Here is a 24463-nt window from a genome sequence, read left to right as displayed (position 1 = left end):
TCTTCTCCCAGACAGAGCGGCGCCCCCTGCTGGCCCTTCACCACACCGCAGGCGCTGCTCCTCTACAGAAGGTACTAAGCGATCACCTCTTCCAAAGTCCTGTCTTCTGAGTCCGAGTGGGAGTGGGATCCTGGCCTCCACAACCTGCCGGATCCCTCAAATCCAGGCGGAAGTCCTCTCTACAGAAGGCTATGGAATTGATAACTCAAAACAGAAAGCCCTAACTGTCCTTCCGGTGGGCTAGAGGGAAAATGGTCTTTTCGTCAATTTTTGCTGAGACTGTAGCAGCAAAAAAAGACAAAATACCAATTAATTCACCACCAGCTCCTTCCAGTATAAAAGGTGAGTGACTGCTACTGTCACCTTCCCTTTGCTCTTCTCACTTTCCCTGCGGAGCTGGGACTGCTCAGATGAGAATGTTCCCCTTTCCTCCTTGGGCTCTTGTTACAGTGTCCACACTTCTTCTGTATATTTTGATGCTGCTGATTCGTTAAGCAACGATGAATTATATACACTGCTTGCCAACTCCTATAAGAAGGTTTAGATAAAAATCTATGCTTCTTTTTCTTAGTACCAATTTTTTTTTTTTTTTTTTTTTTTTCCTATTGGGGTCTCCGCGGCATGTGGGATCCTCCTGGACGGGGGCACGAACCCGCGTCCCCTGCATTGGCAGGCGGACTCCCAAACACTGCGCCACCAGGGAAGCCCTCTTAGTACCATTTTTAAAAGAAAAGTAACTATGCTGAACTTCAAACTGGTATTTTCCTCCTCTTCACTCTCAAGCCCTTGAAACCAGTGTCATATCAAACAGTTCAGTCCTGAGTTCTTACTAATGTTTTCACCACTGCTTTGCCAAACTTCAGGTTACAATATGGGGAAGACAGAGCAATGATAATTGTATAGGTAACCAAAGCTAAAGATTGTGTTAGACAAGGAGCAGCAAAGGTGTGAGTCAGGGCTTTCACTAACTAGGCAGCAGACTTATAATGGAGAAACTGGGTTGGAAAAGGTTTTGTTCATTTTCAACAAAATATAATATTTTTTTAAAATTCCCTTTAATAGAAAAATGAAAGTTTTTCCAATACGTTTGAAGAACAGATTTAATTGTTTCTTATCAAAGGAAAGCTTGTCAGGTTGTTCATCTCAACATGGTTTACCTGCTATTGAGAATCAAAGTTAAGAATTATGTACTCTTAGTTTGCTTATCAAGAACACACATAAAGGGGCTTCCCTGGTGGCTCAGTGGTTGAGAATCTGCCTGCCAATGCAGGGGACATGGGTTCGAGCCCTGGTCTGGGAAGATCCCACATGCCGCGGAGCAACTAGGCCCGTGAGCCACAACTACTGAGCCTGCGCGTCTGGAGCCTGTGCTCCGCAGCAAGAGAGGCCACGACAGTGAGAGGCCCGCGCACCGCGATGAAGAGTGGCCACCGCTTGCCACAACTAGAGAAAGCCCTCGCACAGAAATGAAGACCCAACACAGCCAAAAATAAATAAATAAATAAATGGATTTATAAAAAAAGAACACACATTAAAATTTAGGCTTGAACATGTTAGGTGGAAATGAATGAATAGAACATCTTCGCCAAGTGTGTTATTGGGCTGAGTTATTAGCAGACTCTTTATAAATTCTAAACTTGGTTATAGCAGTAAAACAATTTTTTTGTTTCTTGGTCTAAATCTAATGCTGAATAAATTTTAATTTGAGAAGACACCTATTTTAGTATTAAAGTAACACATTAAAATCCCACAGGATTTAGGCAGGAATTTATGAAATGCTATCTGATTGCTCTCAAATGTTGCCTTAAAGTAAGTAACAGTGGGTTCACCTGAGATCAAGTCCAATTTTTCTCCACATTTACCTTTAAATCTTAATTCAAAACATCTTTGAATTTTCAAGATTTGGTTATCATATCAGATAAAATAAAATATATTCATTTCTTCAACTCAATGACTTGGATTCAGTTTGGTTGGAAAAACATATGACACAATTTTAAAAGTATAACTCCTCTGCCTCTGGTGTAATTAGAAAAGCAGCATTCCAGGTGGTCTGAAAATAGAAAAATGTGGCAAAGAAGACTGTAGCATGACAGTCTTGAATTTAGAAGATTATTAATGATGTATATATAGACTGAGTCACAGAGACTTCAAGTATTGGTAATAAATGATAGCTTCCTAAGAAGGACTGAGTATGAATTGCTAATGTTACTCATTTTCTTTATCCATTATAAAGAAAAGATTGCCTCTCTTCCTCCAGACTAAGGTTTAGTTTTGTCTCTGTGTAATACCCAAGTGAAAAAATTTTCTTTTGACTAAGACACAGTTATGAACTAAACTGATTTATAGCCAGTTCAGAAGCCAAGAGATTAGCGCCAAAATAGTGGTGAGATAATAAAATACTGAACTTGGACAGAATCCAGATTGCTCAAATATGAGTTGGGAAGAAACTGCTGATCAGCTAAGATAGACCACAAAGGCTTGTCTCTGGATCCACTATTAGTAAGAATGATGATTCAGACCCATTTGGAGGTTGCTTTCACTCAAGTTTTCTGTCTGCCTGTTCGAGTGGTATACCCCAAATTGAGAATACACAAATAGTTCCCATGCCTGGTGTCCCCTTATTTCTTAGGAAGGATGTTTTAAGTTCAGTTGTCAATCCACAGCGATGAGGAGCAGAGAATTATTTTAGACTTACTAGCTCTAGGCTGGAGAAGGCAGCTTTAGCACTCAGGGTAGGCCTTATTTCCATTTAAGAAAATCCTTGCTTCCTTAAGATTATAAATTTCCATGTTCATTTTCTACTGCTTCACTGGGCATACAAATAGTCTGACTATGGTTCCCTATGGCTGTTTCTCATAATAAAACAAAATTCAAATATTTCCATATTAAGAGACACAAGGCAGAGTAAATGGATTTTAGAATGCCAACTCTCATCCCATGAGGTCTGACTTCTTTTGACACTTTCTGATGATCAATTACATCCCACCATTGTTGGCTTCATTTGTCAGCCCTACCAACCCAAGCATACAATGTGGCTTTCCCCTTCATTTCCTAGTTCACTGTTGAAACAAAATTGAAATATTGAAAGCTTAGTTATGTAGAAAAGGGAATAATAGAGAATACATAGTTCAATAATGTGCTTTGCAAAGACTGGTTACCACTGTCACTTTGGGGTTCACTTGGAGGGCACTGTCACATCAATGCCAGCCTGCTCCATGTGGCAGCAACCATCTCCCCCCACTGCCAAGAGGTTCTTCAAGCACAGCACGTGTTCAAAGTCCAGACTTCAAAAGGGAAGCTGAGACAAATTATGGTTTGTTTGAAAAAAAAAAAAAAAATCCCTTGATCCCTCAGTGCTTCGATGCCTCCCCAGAAAATGACATGGAATTAAATAAACACACTCTTCAAAAAGAAAGAAGAGTTTCATGACTAAATAAAGGTCTGGGATGGTATAAGCAGATTCTGTTTAACATCAGGGTCTTGCCACATTCATCACTGAAAATAATGCTAGTAATTATTTTATGTACACTTAAATTCAAAATATATATGCTTAATGTAGCAAGTTTAATTTCAAAAGGTGAAACAAATATACACACAGAAATGCATACAAGTCTTTTAAATAGACATTACCTGCCCGTCAGCAGCTATATCCACAGGCAGACATGTCCAATGACAACTGGCAGCTTGTGTACCCAGTAGCTGGTGTGGCCAAGAGAAAACCATGCCCAGCTGAACTCTGGGGGAAATGCTTAAACTTTTTATACATAGAAGTTAAGACGGCTGCAAGCCGGTCATTCAGTCTAACATTGTCAGCATATATAGACTACGGTGTTGGGTGACCTGAATGTTGGACATGCCTTTGAATCGCTGGTCATAGATGAAGACTTTATTTGGATTCGAGCTGGGAATGGGGGCCGTGGGCTTTCTGGCTTCTGCTGGGAGTTAGACATCCATGGTCTCTGCCATGTCCCTCTAGCCCACTGACTCGAGCACTTGAAATGGTATGTTCCTAGCCCCTAGTAGTATAAATGGATTCCATCTCCCTATGCCTACCTCCTTCCCTCCATCCCAAATATTATGCAAAAGTTGAGGCCGGCTGCAAGGGCTGATGTCATTGTCTGGGCAGAACTTTGTCCCAGCATTCACCCTCTCGTCCCTCTGGAATTCTATTCAGGAAGTGCTGGGATGAGCAAGCAAAGCCAGTTAGTTCTGAGCAAACACGTGATGTGTATGGAGTTCGTCCTCATTTTGCCACTTACTGGCTCTGTTACCTAGAGCATCATTTGACCTCTCTGAACTCAAATTTCATCATCTGTAAAACACAGATAGTAACAGTAACTACCTAACAGTGTTTAGCAGATGAAATAATGTCATGCATGTAAGATGCTTGTATCCTGTCTAGTGGAGAGGAAGTTCTCAATAAATTGTAGCTAACATCTTCCAGCAGAATAAAAAGCCCTACCTAGGAGGTTCTCCTCTGTACTCTACTCCCTCACTTGATCTTCTTCAGTCTGATGATCAGGTACATAATGTTTCCATGTTTTGTTCTACAAAATGAGTTGAAAAACAAGGAGCAGAGTCATCTTCTAACCTCAGGATAGTTATATTGGGGAAATGTTTTTTAAAAAGACTGTTAATGGGCTTCCCTGGTGGTTCAGTGGTTAAGAATCTGCCTGCCAATGCAGGGGACACGGGTTCGAGCCCTGGTCTGGGAAGATCCCACATGCCATGGAGCAACTAGGCCCATGTGCCACAACTACTGAGCCTGAGCTCTACAGCCCACGAGCCACAACTGCTGAGCCCATGTGCCACAACTACTGAAGCCTGCGTGCCCTAGAGCCCGTGCTCTGCAACAACAGAAGCCACCACAATAAGAAGCCCATGCACCACAACGAAGAGTAGCCCCCGCTTGCCACAACTAGAGAAAGCCCAGGCGTTCTAAGACCCAACGAAGAATGAAGACCCAATGCAGCTACAAATAGATAAATTTATAAAAAAATAAAATACTGTTAATTTTTGTACATTTCTTTCCAAAGATGAAACATGCCTCTTATTCTCTTTCACTAAAAGAAAACATAAGCTAGAATCAGAGCCCGTCTGGCATTTTTTTAAATGCGCAAACATGTGTTTACTATTGTGCAGAACAGCTGTAATTTGACTGCAGTTGACTGATTCTGATTATGTTTGGTTTATGTCCTTCAAGAGCAGTCACAGAGAATTTACTTATTTGCGTTTTATATCATTTTAAAAATTATCTTCACAAAGCCATTTCGTGTGGAAATGTTCTCCTTCCTTTTACCTTCATTATTGTTTAGAAAAGCAATTGTATCATTCAAAGTGGCTGTTGAGTCTATAATCTACCAAATTCATGGGGATGGTATTATAATGTCTTAGAATATATCAAAACTCAGAAGTAAATGAACTGCTTTGAATCATCATCTCATAACTATTTTAGTGCATTTATAAAGATCTACTAATGTTTCTGATGCTATAAATATATAATGTGACAAATATTATTTCAACATTAAAAGAAAATTAAAGAACTTAGTAAATCAGAATGAATCACTAGAGACTGCTAAGAAAAGAATATATGCAAGCATCATTTTAGGACTTCTTTTTTTCCTCTAACATCTTCTCCCTCATTCTTTTCCTCCCTTGGATTTTTTTATTCCTACATCTTTTTTATATTTTTTTAATCCTTATAAAGCTCAGGAATTAAAATAAACAAATAAAACACAGGTCAGTTGCCATTTTAATAGGGATTTGAGAACAACAAAAAGATAAATGTACACAATGTTATTTTAATGACTTTTATGTTTACTTTCTATTAGAGAAATACATGTTTCATAAAGAATGCATTGTGTTGATCAGGCTACTGATGAACTCCTGGTGGGCTTCTGGTGAAGAGAGCAGCAAAGAAAAAAAGAAGAGAGAATTGTGGGGTGTATACCACGACTTCGGGTACACAGAGTCAATTACGAGGGGATAAAAGATGATACTTCAATGTTACTCATGAAAGTAAGATTCTTGGATAGCTTTCAAATTAATATGCCAGCCCAGATTTTTCTGGCATAATGAGAACATCTTTTATGTGTCAGAACAGATTCTGATTATAACTAAATAAGTGAAAGCTAAGATATGCTGATAAGGTGACCTTTATCATAAAGTTTAAGAGTAATTGTCTAAAGTACTTTTAGAGAATGCAAAAGATGAATAGGAATAAAGTATGTGAGTCATAGGGCTACCTGACCATATAATTCATGTTTATGTTTGAATAAAAATTGCAATTTCAAATACAAATAAAAGTCCACTTAAATGAGATGCTTATGTCATCACTTAATGCTTTTTTTCCCCTCTACCAAGAATAATCAAGATTACTCTTTGGGGCTTCCCTGGTGGCACAGTGGTTGAGAGTCCGCCTGCCGATGCAGGGGACGCGGGTTCGTGCCCCGGTCTGGGAAGATCCCACATGCCGCGGAGCGGCTGGGCCCGTGAGCCATGGCCGCTGAGCCTGTGTGTCCGGAGCCTGTGCTCCACAACGGGAGGGGCCACAACAGTGAGAGGCCCGCGTACCACAAAAAAAGAAAAAAATAACGATGACTCTTTGGCTAAGGCAGACCTTATGCCCACAAATACTTTTGCCCCATAACAGTTTAGAACATTTGGACACACTGTTGTTAAGATGGCTTATAGCTATCTTATAGAAAGCATTCTTTCTTTTATTGCTTATAGCCTTATCTTTATGAAATCACTCTTTAAAAAGTATACTGTTTTATTTTGCAAATTCCATCTAAACATGACATCAAAATGGATTTATTTGTATATTTTGGTCAGATTTGGGGAACTGCATTCAGTGTTTGGTGCCATATTTAGAGTGGGGTGTTTTCAAAGTAGGCTGTGTCCTGGAGACATTGTACTTGTGCTCCTTTCAAAGCAGTTCTAGGAAGCAGTTCTATTTAAAAATTACATATTGAAAACTCCCTTATCTGCCTATTGTATTTAGTTTTGTGGATGATACAGTGAAGTACTTGGCACTGACCTCATAACTTTTTTTGGAAAAGTGCTTCTACAATTCGTTTTTCACATTTTCATGCTTTTTTCCTCCAACTCTTCCCTCATCATTTCTCTCCCCTTCTCCAAATTCTTTCATTCTTTAAAGCCAAATTCCAGTGTCATCTCTCTCGTAAAAACTTCCTTGAACCTACTTCAGTCATATATACATTTTTTAAATTTTTCATGGGAATTTTTCCACAACCATCTTAGAGCACCTATCGCTCTCAAATGAGCCATTTGACTGGCTAAGATTATAAGTTCTCATTGAAGTGTGATGCCCAGGGACAGGTAATGATCTGGTACATTGCATATGGTAAGTACTCAATCCATACATGTTCTAGAGATGTTGCCTGAATATAGCATTTTCCTAATATGTAATAATAAATTAATAACAAAAACTAATTGCATGCATGTATGCATGTATTTATACAACAGTTACAACACTAACAAGTTCATATTGATGACAGGGTCAGCTGGGTAGTTATTTAATTTGGTCACTGAAACTGATCAGTTTACTAATTGTCACTATTTGGTCATTTTATTCATAATAATATGAATAGTTTGCATAATGGTCAAGTTTGCTTCAGAAGGACAAACATGACAATATTAAAATCCAGTGCTGTCAAGTCACTGAACATCAGAAAGATGGTGCCAAACAACCTGTGACAAACTAAATCGTCATCAAGCAGATCTTATTTTTGGTCTTATATTTAGTATATTATGTGGCCCGACCCAAAATTTCCAAAGGTTTCACAGGAATAAAAGTGGAAAAAAGTAAAACAAAAAGCATGCATGTGAAGTACCAGAATTTTTAAAATTCTAGTACTAGTACACAACCATACTTACTGAAAGTTATGGATCTCTAGTCAAGGAAAACCCACTTTAAACTTACATAAAAGTGTGGAAATTTCAACATCAAGTCTTCAGAAATTACATTGAAATGAGACAATGAGATCCCTTCTTTGGAAACAGTCTCTATTGCTACAGCAATAGTTTAATCATATATAGTCACGAACAGAATTTTATTTCTGTGGACACATTTTCCATTCCTTCCAAGTATTCAAAGACAATACCCAACCATAATGAGAGGATGTTAATGAAAGAACATAATGCAAGAACACAGGCTACTCATTTCTACAGGATTCCACAGTTATCTGAAGTCACAGAGTGGTAGAAATTCTGTAACACGCAGAAGCTGAAATGCCACTGAGAATGTTTCATGTTACCAACAGAAAATAGGAAAATGGAAACCAGCATGCATACTTCCTCTATATCATCTGCACTCAATAAATCCTGAGTTAAATTCTTACTTTATTTTTTCCTTATGACAAATATACTTAAGTAATTGGATGTTTCCATCTTATGGAACTGGGGATTTACTCATATTGAAATTCACAATCATGGCTTTTCTTATGGAAATGTCTATTCCTCAAGTATACCAGGAAAAAAATCTAGCTTTTATTACTTCAAACTTTGTAAAGTAAGACCAAATCTTGGTGTCACATAATGTATAGTGCATTGTTTACAAGCATTTCAGATTATAAGGAAAATTTATTTACCACAAATATGATGATGGTTCCTTTGAAAACAAGCACACTTTTAAAACTGAATCATAATGGATCTAAATATTTATAAAGGATATCTTAAGTAATATACTGAGTGCCTACAGGACATATTGCGTATAAGTACATATTGCGTATAAGTACATATTTAGGGAATAATGTTTGTATTCTGTGAATGTTTTATCTTCGTACTAATCTTAATTTATCTCCTGACATATAAGCAAATTTAGGCTAAGCCTCTTTTATCCTGGATAGCGCATTTTTCCACACTGTCTCAAAACCCTGTTAACTACTTATACTATTGAAACGAGGAGCTAATAAATAATAAATGGAGAATAACAAGCCTACCTTTTTAATTGTTTTGTAACTTTATATTTTCACATTGCACACTGAATCACAGACACTCAAAATCATATCATAGAATTATTGGGGTGAAAGGGCATTTAAAAGGTCATCTAACCCAATGAGTTATAACTTTATTTTACCAACAGAACTCTTTTTTTCTAAAGAGCTTTGTATATGGAACCCCCAAATTTGAAACAGATGCATAGTATAGCAGCTCTGGTTTAAGAGAAGTATGCTTGGCCTCATTCCCTGAAGCAGAACTCTGAAGTCCCCCAAAGCACGGTTTGATGACCACTGATCCGGGTGATTTGTGCAATCGGCTCAGGATCTTTTCTAAAACACTTTTTGCCAGATAATCATACTGTCACTTCTGTAATAGTTCCAGGGACAGGATATACTTTTTTTGGAAATGTATCAATCATTATGAAATAAAACTATCCCCTATATTAAACCTCCAAGTAACATTTCTCATTATCTAATTCTTGTTCTCTTTGATTATTTTATATAATAACCCTTCAGACATTTGAAGGCAGTGTAGCCCTATATCAATCTGGGCAGAAATAAACTTGGCTGAAAGTGTTTACATTTCCTGGCTAAAGGAGTGAAGTAGGTTCTGGCCTCTGCTTTGATCTCCTTGGGTTATGCTTTGTCCAGGAGACAGAGTGGCTCTGCCCTTTGGTTGTAGTCATGAGCAAAAAGGAATCATATAATGAAATCTAGATGAAGTTTGGGTTCTGATTAAAGGAGCCCCAGGAAGATATAAAGAGACTAATATTTTCAAGACCTTGGGATCAGGCAGGTATCAAAAACCAGTCTCAAAGCAAGGGGGACTATAATAGTAATTAGACAAGACAAATGAAAACAGTTTGGGAAACAGAAAATAGATTGAAAGTTGAAACCTTATGTTGAAGGCAAAGAACATTTTATGGAAGACTTTATCTTATATACAGGGAATGCACTAATTAAATATGATAAATGTTTATGTGTTTCACCTACTCTGAGAGCCATCATTCTAACTATAAAAGTCTAATGGAATCTTTCAGGTCCATATTGTTATCAATAGCTATACCTGTCATCCATTTGTTTGGGGTAGTAACTCTGACATTTGAATTCTCAGCCCAGTATTTTTCAGTTGTTCTTTTCAATCTGCAGTAGTAACATCGCTGCAAGCTGAATACTTCCCATCTATCTCCTTCTGGCCCTCACTTCTCATGGATTTTTCAATCAGTTAGTCGGTTCAAGTTCTGTTCTATTTACTTTCCATTACGCCATCATTGTTTTCTTAGAAAGTGAGGTTGGAGGTTACCCCAGTTTGGAAGATAGATTTTCAATGTTTAAGAATGAGTAAACAGGGGCTTCCCTGATGGCAGTGGTTGAGAGTCCGCCTGCCGATGCAGGGTACACGGGTTCGTGCCCAGGTCCGGGAAGATCCCACATGCCACGGAGCAAGCGGCTGGGCCCGTGAGCCATGGCCGCTGAGCCTGCGTGGCCGGAGCCTGTGCTCCACGACGGGCGAGGCCACAGCAGTAAGAGGCCCACGTACCGCAAGGAAAAAAAAAAAAAAGAATGAGTAAACAGAAAAAAGTCAACAACAGGCTGTATAACTCCTAGAATAAAATATAAGGGAAAATTTCTTGACATTGGTCTTGGTAACGATTTCATGGATATGACACCAAAAGCAGAGGCAACAAAAGCAAAAATAGACAGGAGGGACTATATCAAACTAAAATACTTCTGCACAGCAAAGGAAAATATCAACATAATGAAAAGGCAACCAACCTACAGAACAGGAGGAAATATGTGCAAACCATATATATGAAATCAGGTTAATTTCCTAAATGCATAAGGAACTCCTTCAAGTCAATAGCAGAACAAACAACCCAGTCTAAAAAATGGGCAAAAGACTTAGACATTTCTCCAAAATAGCAAAAACGTACTATATGAAAAGAGGTTCAACATTATTAATGATCCGGGGAATACAAATCAAAACCACAATGAGATATCACCTCACACTGGTTAGAATGATTATCATCAAAAAGTCAAAAGACTTAAAGTGTTGCAGAGGATGTGGAGAAAAAGAAGGTCTTTCTACACCATTAGCAGGAATGTAAATTGGTACAGCTACCATGGAAAACAGTACGAAATTTCTTCCAACAATTAAAAACAGAACTATCATATGATCCAACAATCCCACCTCTGGATATACACCCAAAATAACTGAAGTTAGGATCTCGAAGAGATATCTGCACTCCCATGTTCATTGTGGCACTACTCACAAGAGCCAAGCTATGGAAAAAAAACAAACACTCTTAAGAGAAAATGGGAGCTGAAGAAGAGACAGGAAGGAAAAATGAAGAAGAAAATATAAGTATAGGGCACAAAAACCGGAAAAGCTCAATAAGTGACTTGTCAACTGCATTAGGGATTGTTAAATCAGAACTGGCACGCATAAATTTAAACACATGATGAAGAGAGCTGGGAGGATATCCCAGGATGTGCGAGATGGGGAAAAGCTGGAAAAATCAAAGATGAAGAGGAGAAAGTACAGAGATCAGTCAACATTAGTATAATTGCTATACTTGACAAGAACAAACAGAACAGAAATGATAATCAAGCATATTACAGGAGGGTTCTTTCCTGAAATGAAAGGAAATTGAGTGATCAGATATACATGCTTCACTACATATCATCAAATGAAATTAAATGAGATAAGAATTTAGACACCCCAGAGTGAAATATTTTAATCAAGTCATGCTGAAAAGTACAAAAATCAGATTGACTTTCACTTAAAAATGAAAAAGTTTTGAGATCCAAGAGTTATATAACAAACATTAATTGTCATTCATGTGGGAAAGCAAAGAAAGGCAAAGGTAGATGTATAAGGGCTGAAAAAAGTAAACTTTAACCATAGAGGTTTCCTGAAACCTTTTAGTTTAGAATTAAAGTGAAGGCATCAGGAGCAGGCAAGTCACAGTACAGGATCAATAACAAGGACCGAAATAATTTAACGTAAAATTGAAGGTAGTTTATTATAAAAACAGATGAAAGCAGAATATCATTTGTAATTACAGTTACTGAATAAATATATGAATATAATGAGAATTAGAGTATACTCTCCCAGATTTGGGCTAAAACATCTGAAATTCAGAAAATCTGTTCTATTCAAAGGACAACTATATTCTCAGATTTGCTAGGAGAAAATAAGCAGAGTGTTTACATTCTGAGGTTGATATTTTTAAAAATATAGATGTACGTATGATGTGTTTTAAAACTCTATTAAGGAGGACAATAATTGAATTAAATAACTAAGCATGTATACCTCTCCTAATCACTAAAAAAAGAAAAGAAAAGAAAAAAGGAAAGAAGATTGAGAACAAATGCCATGTAATACACGATTTAAAAAAAAGAGAGAGGGCTTCCCTGGTGGCGCAGTGGTTGAGAGTCCGCCTGCCGATGCAGGGGACGCGGGTTCGTGCCCCGGTCCGGCAGGACCCCACATGCCGCGAAGCGGCTGGGCCCATGAGCCACAATTACTGAGCCTGCGCGTCTGGAGCCTGTGCTCCGCAACAGGAGGGGCTGCGACGGTGAGAGGCCCGCGCACCGTGATGAAGAGTGGCCCCCACTTGCCACAACTGGAGAAAGCCCTCACACAGAAACGAAGACCCAACCCAGCCATAAATAAATTAATTAATTAAAAAAAAAAAAAAGAGGGAGAAAAGCACACTGCGGCATAAAAATCAAAATATATAAATGAAATTCCATAAACTATATCCAAGTTAAAAAAATAGAGCCTCAGATTTGGTTAAAACGGTAAATTGGAAAGAAATATAAACTAGAGGTTTAACAGTAGAAAGATGGTTAATAACAAGCCAAGCAAATATTTGGTTTTAAAATGTTAATATCCAATATTGGCAAAAGTGTTACAAAATGAACACTGTAGTATAATCTTTGTGTATTGGTCAGCTTTTTTCTTGTCTATGCTGGGGCTACATCAAAATGTCAATGGATTACAAAATTCGTATTATATGTGAATTACGGTTCTGTTCTTCTCCACTTGGCTCCTTCATTCTGGGATACAGGATGAAGTAGCAGATACTGTCTGGGACTTATTCACGTTCTAGAAGGAACAAGTAACAAAGGAGCCAGTCAATGACTTGTCAAGCTTTTGCTCAGCACTTAATGTTCACATTTCATTGGCCAAAGCAAGTTACACATCTAAGTCTGAGGTCAATGGGTTGGAAATTATATACTTCCCACTGGAAGGGGCACTGCACATGCAAAAAGAAGAATCAATCAAAATATAACTATCCATTGGTAAGCACCAGAATCATGGTGATACTCAAAATACATACACACTTTTAATAATGGAGATCATGGCACACATGGAGCTTGGCTGGCTATACAAAAAAAAACCCACCATGCCTTCTTTTTTTAATTTAGTTATGCTGGGGGTGAAATATCTTCATTGTGGTACCCAGTGATTTTTTTTTTTAAAGCTTTACTTATACAGCAGAAATAAAAGCAATGAGTTGAGTCAACCAATTCGACAGGTAGTTTGAGTTCATACACATGAAACAACTAGTTAATTAGCTATATCATTCATTTTCAACCAATTGTTTTGGCATTGAAAAGTCAGAGCCTGGGCTTTTTGAAAGTGACATATGCCTTCCTATGTTATGAGTGAACTTTTATCTTCCAAATTAGAAACAAAAACAACAACAAAGAGAAAACACATTTCTTTTGGTCTACTCCATATGGGTAACTGACATTATCACAGCTAGAGTTGAGCACAGCCTAGAATATGTAATTTCTTTTTGTAAAATATTATTTTCATTTTGGGAAAGAGCAGTATTTGGCACTGCATCAATTCTGCTGCTTTTGTTCATCATTTGTTTGAACAAAAGTAATTATGTTTACAACAAATTAAGCACCAGAATTTTTCTTTTGTTTTCTGGTAGTGTATTTTACATTCAACTACCAGTTATATCACTAAATATGTCTGGTTTTCATTATTTTCATGAAAAAAACAATATTCATTTTTAAAAATTTAGGTACAGCATGTCCACAGTTTTTGGGTTTATTCATGAAAACTGATAATTATTATATTGAAAAAGTCTATACAAATGCCTCAAAAACAAATTATTAAATACCCATGACTATTGATTTTGAGGTAAAATTTAAATCAGTAAACCTTTAATGAATACTGAGTAAACTTTAATTTTATATATTAAATGTGACAAAATTATTTCTTTGTCACCATACTTTAGCACCAAATTGAACTTAACATGTTCCAAATAATAGATGCCATTTATAAGAGTCTTATGATCCCTGAAAAATTCAAGTGTTTCTCAGGCATGACCTGTGGCCAAAATATGTGATACGGGATGTGGAGCTTTTAATATTCACATTTTATTGGTCAACGTCTACTGATTCTCCATGGTCACTTTAGTATAGATAGATTAAAAATTCCTAAATTTTATTTTGAGTAACAGGTACAAATTCAAATCTAAAAGTTGAGGGTTAGATCAATCATAATCTTTTTCTTAAACTTTTACCAAGATCACAAAGAAAATTAGACTCATATTTTTTATTATTGTATCCATGGGGGAGGGACTGGTTCCAGGACACACCAATGCCCAGCAGATACCTAAAGCTATGGATGCTCAAGTCCCTTCTATAAATGACATAGCATTTGCCTATAACCAGTACACATCCTCTCATATACTTTAAATCATCTCTAGATTACTTATAATAGCTAATATAATATAAATGCTGTGTTGTAAATACAATGTAAATATTTGCTGATGCACAGCGAATTCAAGTTTTGCTCTTTGGAAACTTCTGGATTTTTCTTTTTGAATATTTTTTATCCTTAGTTGGTTAAACCCATGGATACAGAGGGCCAACTGTATTTGACTTTAAAAGGCTCAATTTACCACAAAAATTACCAGCGTTTAAAAGAAAAAGGTAATTTTCCCAAGTTCAGTTATTCTACAGGGCATTATAAAAAGGTAATAACCATTATGTATCCATTATGAAACTTCATCACGTGACTTATTTACTATGTCTCAGTTTTCTTAAGAGACAGAAGAGTAAAATGATAGCACCTTCCTTTATTTAAAAAGGATTCCTTTATTGATTTGTTTGACTGATGTTGCTTTTGTGAGGTTTGTCATTATTTTTAAGTGCTATGTTCTAGAATCTGATTATGAAGTATAATCTTGGATGTTAGATTAAACTACATAAAATTTTAAATTTAAAAAAGATTCTTGGGGCTTCCCTGGTGGCTCAGTGGCTGAGAATCTGCCTGCCAATGCAGGGGACACGGGTTCGAGCCCTGGTCTGGGAAGATCCCACATGCCGCGGAGCAACTAGGCCCGTGAGCCACAACTACTGAGCCTGTGCGTCTGGAGCCTGTGCTCTGCAACAAGAGAGGCCGCGATAGTGAGAGGCCTGCACACCGTGATGAAGAGCGGGCCCCGCTTGCCGCAACTAGAGAAAGCCCTTGCACAGAAACGAAGACCCAACACAGCCAAAAATAAATTAAAAATATGGGAGTCCATGTATTAAAAAAAAAAAAGATTCTTTAAAAAAATTAATTAACTTGATTCTTCAGAGCCATTGAGCAGAAACTACAGAGTTCCCATATACCCTCAGCCCCCGTATACAAACAAGCTTCCCCACTATTAACATCTTACACTACAGCAGTACATTTGTTACAGTCAACCTACACTGACACATCGTTATCGTCCAAAGTTCATAGTTGATATTAGGATTCATTTTTGGTGTTGTATATTCTGAGTTTTAACAAACGTATAATGACACGTATCTAATATTGTAGTGTAATACAGAATACGATATTGTCCTAAATATCCTCTGTTTTCATCCCTCCCTTCTCCCCAGTCCCTGATAACCACTTGTCTTTTTTTGGTCTCCATAGTTTTGTCTTTTCCAGAATGTCATTTTGTTGGAATCACACAGTGTGTAACAATTTTAGATTGGCTTCTTTCACTTGTAATATACATTTAAGTTCCTCCAAGCGTTTTCATGGCTTGATAGCTCATTTCACTTAGCACTGAATAATATTACATTATCTGGTGTACCATAGTTTATTTTTCATTCACCTACTTGAAGCACATCTTGGATGCTTCCAGCTATTGGCAATTATGAATAAAGCTGCTGTAAATAATTGTGTGCAGGTTTTTATGTAGACATGTTTTCAACTCCTTTGAGTAAATTCCAAGGAGTGTGATTACTGGATTGTATGTTGAGAATATTTAAATTTGTAAGAAACCACCAAATTGTCTTTGAAAGTGTCTCTGCCATTTTACATTCCCATCAGCAATGAAAGAGAATTCCTGTTGCTCTACAGTCTTGCCAACATTTGGTGTTGTCAGTGTGCTAATTTTGGCCATTCTAATAGGTGGGTATTGGCATCTCGTTGTTTTAATTTGCATTTTTCTGATGACCTATAATATGTAACATTTTCACATGCTTACATGCCATCTATATATCTTCTCTGGTGAGGTATCTGTTAAGATTTTTGGCTCATTTATTAATTGGGTTGTTTGTTTTCTTATTCAGTTTTAAGGTTTTTATATATTTTGGATAACAGTCCTTTATCAGATGTGTCTTTTGCAAATGTTTTCTTCCACTCTGGCCTGCCTTATTTTCTTGACATTCTCTCTCACAGAGCATAAGTCTTTAATCTTCATAAATTTCTTTCTTTCGTGGACCACACTTTTGGTGTTGTATCTAAAATGTCACCACCATACACAACATCATCTAAGTTTTCTCCTACGTTATCTTCTGACATTTAAGTCTATGATCACTTGATTTATTTTGCGAAGTGTACAATGTCTGTTTATAGATTTTATTTTTTTTTGGCATGTAGATGTCTAGTAGTTCCAGCACCATTTGTTGAAAAGATTATCTTTACTCCACTGTGTTGTCTTTATAACTTTGTCAAAAATTATTTGACTGTATTTATGTGGGTACATTTCCAGGCTCTATTCTATTTCATTTATATATTTGTGTATTCTTTAACCAATACCATCCTGTCTTGATAACAGTAGCTTTACACTAATCATTAAATTGGGTAGTATCAGTCTTCTGACGTTGTTCTTGTCTTTCAAAATTCTGTTGGCTATTCTGGGTCTTTTGCTTCTCCATATAAACTTTAGAATCAGTTTGTCAATATCCACCATATAACTTGCTGGGCTTTTGATTAGGATTGTTGTAAATCTGTAGGTCAATTTGGAAAAAAATGACATCTTGACAATACTGTCATCCTATCTGTGAACATGAAGTATCACTCCTTTTATTGAGTTTTTCATTTCATTCATCAAAGTTTTATAGCTTTTCCCATATAGATTTTGAATATATTTTGTTAGATTTACACTTAAGTACTGATTTTTGAATGTTGAACCAACCTTGCATACCTGGGATAAATCCTTCTTGGCTGTGTTGTAAAATTCTTTTTATGTTGCTGGATTTCCTTTGCTAATATTTTGGTGAGGATTTTTACATCTATGTTTATGAGATATACTGGTCTATAGTTTCCTTTCTTGAAATGACTTTGGTTTTGGTACAGTCATACCTCATTTTATTGTGCTTTGTTTTACTGTGCTTTCAGATACTGCGTTTATTACAATTTGAAGACTTGCAGCAACCCTGAATCAAGCAAGTCTATTGCCATTTTTCCAGCCACATTTGCTCACTTTGTGTCTTTGTGTCAGTTTGGTAATTCACTCAGTATTTCAAACTTTCTCATTACCATTATATTTGTTATGGTGATCTGTGATCAGTGATCTCTGATGTTACCAATATGACTTGCTGAAGGCTCAGATGATGGTTAGCAGTTTTTAGCAATAAATTATTCTCTAATTAAAATATGTACATTGTTAAGACATAATGCTATTGTACATTTAATAGACTACAGAATAGTGTGAATATAACTTTTATATGCAGTAGGAAACCAAAAAAATTTATGTGACTCACTTTACTGTCATATTCACTTTATTGTGGTGGTCTGGAACCAATGAACGACATCTCCAAAGTATGCCTGTATTTGGGTAATTCTGGCCTCATAAAATGAATGAGGTAGTATTCTCTCTGCTTTTATCTTTTTGATTAGTATTATCATGGTATATTTTTCTCCATCTATTTACTTTTAATCTATATATGTCTTTAAAGTAGAACTCTTGTAAACAATCTACAGTTGGGTCATGTTTTTTCATCCACTCTGACAATCTCTGTCTTTTAATAGGTATGTTTAGATAACTGACACTTAAAGTGATTAGTGATATAGCTGGATTACAATCTACCATATTTGTTACTATTGATATTTTCTATATATTGCTCTTGATCTTTGTTCCTATTTTCATCTTCTACTCTTTTTCTTACTTATTTACTTTTAAATGAGCATTAAATATGCTTTCATTTTCTCTCCTTTCTTAGCATATAAATTATACTTCTGTATAATTTTTACTTTTTTCACTGGTTGCCCTAGAGTTTGCATCATACATATACAACTAATCCAAGTCCACTTTCACATAACACTATACTATTTCATGGGTTGTGCTAATACCTTATAGAAACAAAGTAACCTTAATTCCTCTCTGCCATCCTTTGTACCCTTTATTTCACTTATACATAAACATACATATATACTTAGGCATACATACACAAATGTGTATATATGTAAAAATAAGCATACATAATTAAATACATTGTTGCCATTATTATTTTTGAATAGTTAATTATTTCTTGGATCATTTAAGAATAAGAAAAAAAAGAATAAGAAAAGTAAAAACTCTTATTTAATATTCACTCATTTCTTTTCTGATGCTCCTGCTTTTTTATGTAGATCTGATTTTTTGACCTATATCAACTTCCTTCTCTCTAAAGAACTTCTTTTACACTTGTTGAAGGTCAAGTTTAATGGCAAGAAATTATCTTGATGTTTATCTCCGTAAAATCTTTATTCCTCCTTCTGTTTTGAAGACTAATTTCATAGGGTACACAATTCTAGGTTAATAGTTTTTTCTTCTCTCAATACTTTATCTCAGTTTGCTCACCTGCTTACATGATTACTGAGGAAAAATTAGGTGTAACTCTATTTTTGCTCCTGTATAGGTTCCTCTGGGTTACTTCAAGATTTTTTCTTTATGTTTGATTTTCTCAAGTTTGACTATGATATGCGTAGGTGTCATTTTTCTCCATATTTATCTTGCTTGCCGTACTCTGACCTTCCTGGGTCTGTAGTTTGGTGTCATTAATTTGGGAAATTTTTCAGTCATTATTGTTTCAAATATTGCTTCCTTTCTCTCTCTCTTCTGGTATTCCCATTACATGTATGTTACACCTTTTGTAATTATCCTGCACTTCTTGGATATTCTGGGGGTTTTGGTGGGGGTGGGGGGGTCCCAGTCTTTTTTCTCTTTGTTTTTCAATTTAGGAAGTTTCTATTGAGATATCCTCAAGCTAGACATTCTTTATTCAGTAATGCCTCGTCTAGCAATGAGCATATCAAAGGTATTCTTCATTTCTGTTACAATGTTTTGGACCTTAAGCATTTCTTTTCATTCTTTCTTAGAATTTACATCTCTGTGCTTCCATTGTCCATCTGTTCTTCATGCTGTCTACTTTATCCATTTGAGCCCTTAGCATATTAAACACAGTTGTTTTAAATTCCTGGTCTGGTAATTCCAACATCTCTGCTATATCAGAGTCTTTCTTTGCTCTGATTTTTCAAACTATTTTATGCCTCTTAGTATTTTTTTCTTGAAAGCCAGGTCTGATGTACTGGGTAAAAAGGAATCTGGCAAGGGCTCCTGTAGATGATTCTGCTCATGGGTTTCTGCTGAGTTATGATTTTCTATATTCTCCTGTATGTCTCTCCAATTCGGGGGTGGGGGGCAATAGTTTGCCCTATGACCTAATTTCTCTGATAGATCTAAGAAGAGTTGTTCATTTTTCAGTCTGTTCAGCTTTTTTTACTTTCTGTTTACTTTCTAGAGTGACAACTTTCAGGCTCTTTACCTGCTGCACTGGAAATAAGAAGTTCATATTTGATTGTTAATGAAGGAAATTTTAAGACCGCCCTTCACGGTTTGGTTTAGAAAGTGATACCTAGATAAGAACCATGTGTAGACAACACAGTAGGAGTTTATTAAAATCACCTCACATCACACTTACTAAAAAATATTTTTAGTTTTGGTTCTACAACTTAGTTAAAATGCTAACAACCAAGGCTCTCTGAATAATTACATTCCTATCCTTAAAAACAAAGCAATAAAACACATGGAAAAATAAGTTTTTTATATTCACTTACTCTATTTTAAGGCATTTGAAGACATGGAAAATGCTTTGAAAAAGTTCTTTTATTCATAAAAGTAAAGTAGTTAAGAACAGCATGCAAAACACATTTGTTATGATGATCTCACATCCTTATATACTGTTGTTTATTTTATCACTTATTTCAGTGGAATTTGTAGAAATTAATTTTTTAAGTTAATTTAAATTAATATTTACATACTTCAGTGAAAGAAATAATAGTACATAACCCAATCAAAAAATGGGCAGAAAACCTAGACAGACATTTCTCCAAAGAAGACGGATGGCCAATAGGCACATGAAAAGATGCTCATCATCACTAATTATTAGAGAAATGCAAATCAAAACTACAATGAGGTACCACCTCATACCACCTCAGAATGGTCATCATTAAAATGTCTACAAATAATAAATGCTGGAGAGGGTGTGGAGAAAAGGGAACCCTCTTACAGTGTTGGTGGGAATGTAAATTGGTGCAGCCACTATGGAAAACAGTACGGAGGTTCCTCAAAAATCTCAAAATAGAATTGCCACATGACCCAGCAATCTCACTCCTGGGCATATATGCAGACAAAACTATAATTTGAAAAGACACATGCACCCTTATGTTCATAGCAACACTATTTACAATAGCCAAGACGTGGAAACCACCTAAATGTCCATTGACAGATGTATGGATAAAGAAGATGTGAGATACACACACACACATACACTCACACACACAATGGAATATTGCTCGACCATTAAAAAGAATGAAATAATGCCATTTGCAGCAACAATGGATGGACCTAGAGATTATCATATTAAGCAAAGTAAGTCAGAAAGAGAAAGACAAATACCACATGGTATCACTTATATGTGGAATCTAAAATATGACACAAATTAACATACCTACAGAACAAAAAGAGACCCACAGATATAGAGAACAGACTTGTGGTTGCCAGGGGGAGAGGGAGGGGGAGGAAAGGAGTGGGAGTTTGGAATTAGCAGATGCAAACTATTATATATAGGATGGATAAACAACAAGGTCCAATAGGCACATGAAAAGATGCTCATCAGAATGGAAAAGAATATGAAAAAGTATATATATATATGATATATATATGTATAAATGAATCACTTTGCTGTACAACAGAAATTAAACACAACATTGTAAATCAACTATACTCAAAAAATTTTTTTAAATTAAAATCACTTGTCATATACTCTAAATTATTTAAAGACTTTGGTAATGAATAATAATTATTCCTTGATAATGCCAATTATGGTCCTAATTTCTTTGATATTTAGTATCAACGACAATTCACATTTTCACACATTCTGTTGGTAATAGCATTACATTAACAACCAAAATCCCAAAAATTGATACATAATGCTTATTATGTGCTTGCACAAATATTTACTAGAATGTTGCCTTAGATTTTCAAGTAACTACAATATAGGTAATATGACAATTGATGTAATCAAAAACTAAAAATGTTTCATCAAAGAAAATGTTCAAAAACAGAAATGTCCATCATTAAAAAACAGCAATCTGTTTGAAATTATGAGATGTTATGTCATAATATTTTCTTTGAGGTGAACAGATCAGATCTACATTTTCAGTATTCACCTGAGCCATCCTCATGGAAATGCAATCATGACTATACCTCCTCCACCACTCTGGAATTCAACAACTAATGAATGCAACTGTGCATGGCTCAGTTTTAGAAATGAACACAGTTACTCAGACAGAGAGAAAATTTGACTAAAGTATTATGATGTATTTTGTTCAGGTAAGTTCATTCCCTTGATAAAATATTTCTTGGTTTTGTGACCTTCACATTCAATCCAAAGGTTATTTGGGAAAACAGGATTAAATATGAGAATCAAATATGATCCTAGGGACTATTGTCCTCATTAAGGCTATGGGATACAACTTCCAAAAATAATTCTATTGCAAAAGAAAAAGCCAACTGTTATATATGTATAACATATAGTTTGCCATTTAGATAAAAAGTGTGAGTTACATGTGTATAACAGTGGCTTCTTTCTTTTTTATTAAAGTTATTAATACATGTGTTTATGTATAGTTTTCCCTGGTTCTATTTTATACCCTAAAAATAAGGATCATGGATGTCAAAATAAAATAGAAAGTTAATGAACTGACTCCAACCTTAGTAGTGCACCCACACAGTGGATCTGTCTAGAGCAACCACCCACTGATAATGGTGGGAGCATCATCTAGGCTTGAGATGTCTCACTTTAGTTCTGGATAAAATGGTGAGGGACAGTGACCAGGACTTCAGGATTAACTACTATAAGTAACATGCTGAGTACTTGGTATTTTCCCTAAGTATTGGCTCTATGTAGAACAGAAGAAATCTGTCAAAAAAGGGAACATGGGAACTTATGCAAATATTAATATATAAAGAGAAATGTAGCCAGAAAGTAGAAATATATTTTGAACTTCCAAACAAATGAACAAGGTCATATTGAAGTTATATATTGACAGAGGTATAAATATTTGTATGTATAGGTAGCTACATATATGTGAGTATACAGATAGAAAGACAAATATATAGACATATTTTATATGTAATCATATATATTATACATATAACTTGATTATAATTTAAGTCATTTTCCCATTTCACTATATTGCTTGTTATTTGGATGAAAGCATGAGATGGAAGAATGTGAAGGGAAATATTTCAAAATGAATATTTGTACAAAGATGTTTTGGTCTATGAGCCAAAATGTCTTTTTATTAAAAATCAGCAAGCATTTCAATGACCAACAACACTCACTATGCTAATCAATTCCAATAACACATTCAAATCCATTATGGGATAAAATGTATACCACCTACAATCCTGAGTGTGGGTGTTCTCTGTGGACATTAAAGCTCTTCAATAAACAAATATTCTACAAGTAATTTTGTAAGCCATATACCATGTACAGCCTAATTTACAAACAATGAGGGCAGAACAATCCATCTCAAAGCTGAATTTATTCATCAGCAGGTGTGTTTCATGGCCTAAGTGGAGAGTCATACTTTGGCAGGTAGTATTAGTTCTTTTTATTATTTTTTTTAAGAATTCTAAGGCAGAATTGTACTTCATTTTTGTTCCAATTCGAGAAGGTTAGCAATTATGTGGCATTGGAAGCACCATTTTGCCCATGATTTCATCAACTTTGTATCAGTCTTTAAGCCTAAGTAAACAAATTTAAATACATATCACCTTTAAAAAGTGAAATTAAGCATAAATTGCTATGCATACTAGAGTTTGTGACTAAAAAGCAAAAGTATATCTCACAATTAAGCTCTACAAAAGCAAAGTGTTTATGAATGTAATATCAGAATAAGTACAGCAGGAAAATGTATAAAATGTATTGAAAATAATTATTTATTAGTGTATCAACTATCCACACAAGTAATTTTTGCTCCACCTACTATTACAATGTAGCTTGAATCTGACTAACACTCCTGCAGTGCTATCTGGAAAAAATGGAGAAGTTATACTTTTTTAGAAAACAGAAGCACATGTTTTGAGCTCTGCATTCACCACAGCTTTTTCTGAGGGCATTTTCCAAATCAAATCAATAAAATAAAGCCCAAGCAAAAGCAGCAGTCTCAGTAGAAAGAGCATAGTGTTCAGACCTGGCAAATGGTCTGGGACTTGCCAGGCAATATCCCCCTCAAAAAACAGACCAGTAGAGAAGTAGCCCACGAATCTGCATCTAATGTTCCTAAAATCACTGGTGAGGTTCTAAATCGCACTCGCACGGGGCATGACTCCAATGACCCAATAGAAAACATTTGTAACATTAGTGAGCTGAGCAGTGATTTCAGCAGCTGCGCCTGTTGAGCAAAGATTCTGGAATTTAAACTCCAGCAAGGTGGAATGACCTTGGTAAACACCTCAGGATTTCAGTTGAAATCTTAAAGGTCTAGGAATTGGAATAAAGTTTACATTTTAGGACTAAGAACCAGAATCCAGAGTAAGGGGCATACCTTTGGAGTAAGGACAAAACTGAAATAGGTCAGCTCTAACAAAGCCTAAAAACAACTCTTTTTTTTTTAATTAGCGTAGAATTGCTTTACAATGGTGTGTTAGTTTCTGCTGTATAACAAAGTGAGTCAGTTATACATATACATATATCCCCATATCTCCTCCCTCCTG

At 35.8% G+C, this 24463-nt stretch overlaps 1 pseudogene; it reads left to right on the top strand.

Annotated features, from left to right (window-relative positions):
• The first annotated feature begins 251 nt into the window (after positions 1–251).
• The window catches only part of LOC112390761 (pyrroline-5-carboxylate reductase 3-like), a 40018-nt pseudogene continuing 15806 nt past the window's right edge, over positions 252–24463 (top strand).

Source organism: Neophocaena asiaeorientalis, unplaced genomic scaffold (genome assembly GCF_003031525.2).
Source record: "Neophocaena asiaeorientalis asiaeorientalis breed wild unplaced genomic scaffold, Neophocaena_asiaeorientalis_V1.1 scaffold232, whole genome shotgun sequence".
NCBI classification, from domain to species: domain Eukaryota; kingdom Metazoa; phylum Chordata; class Mammalia; order Artiodactyla; family Phocoenidae; genus Neophocaena; species Neophocaena asiaeorientalis.
Note: the sequence above shows the minus strand (reverse complement) of the source record. Positions and strands in the feature narration are given on the sequence as shown.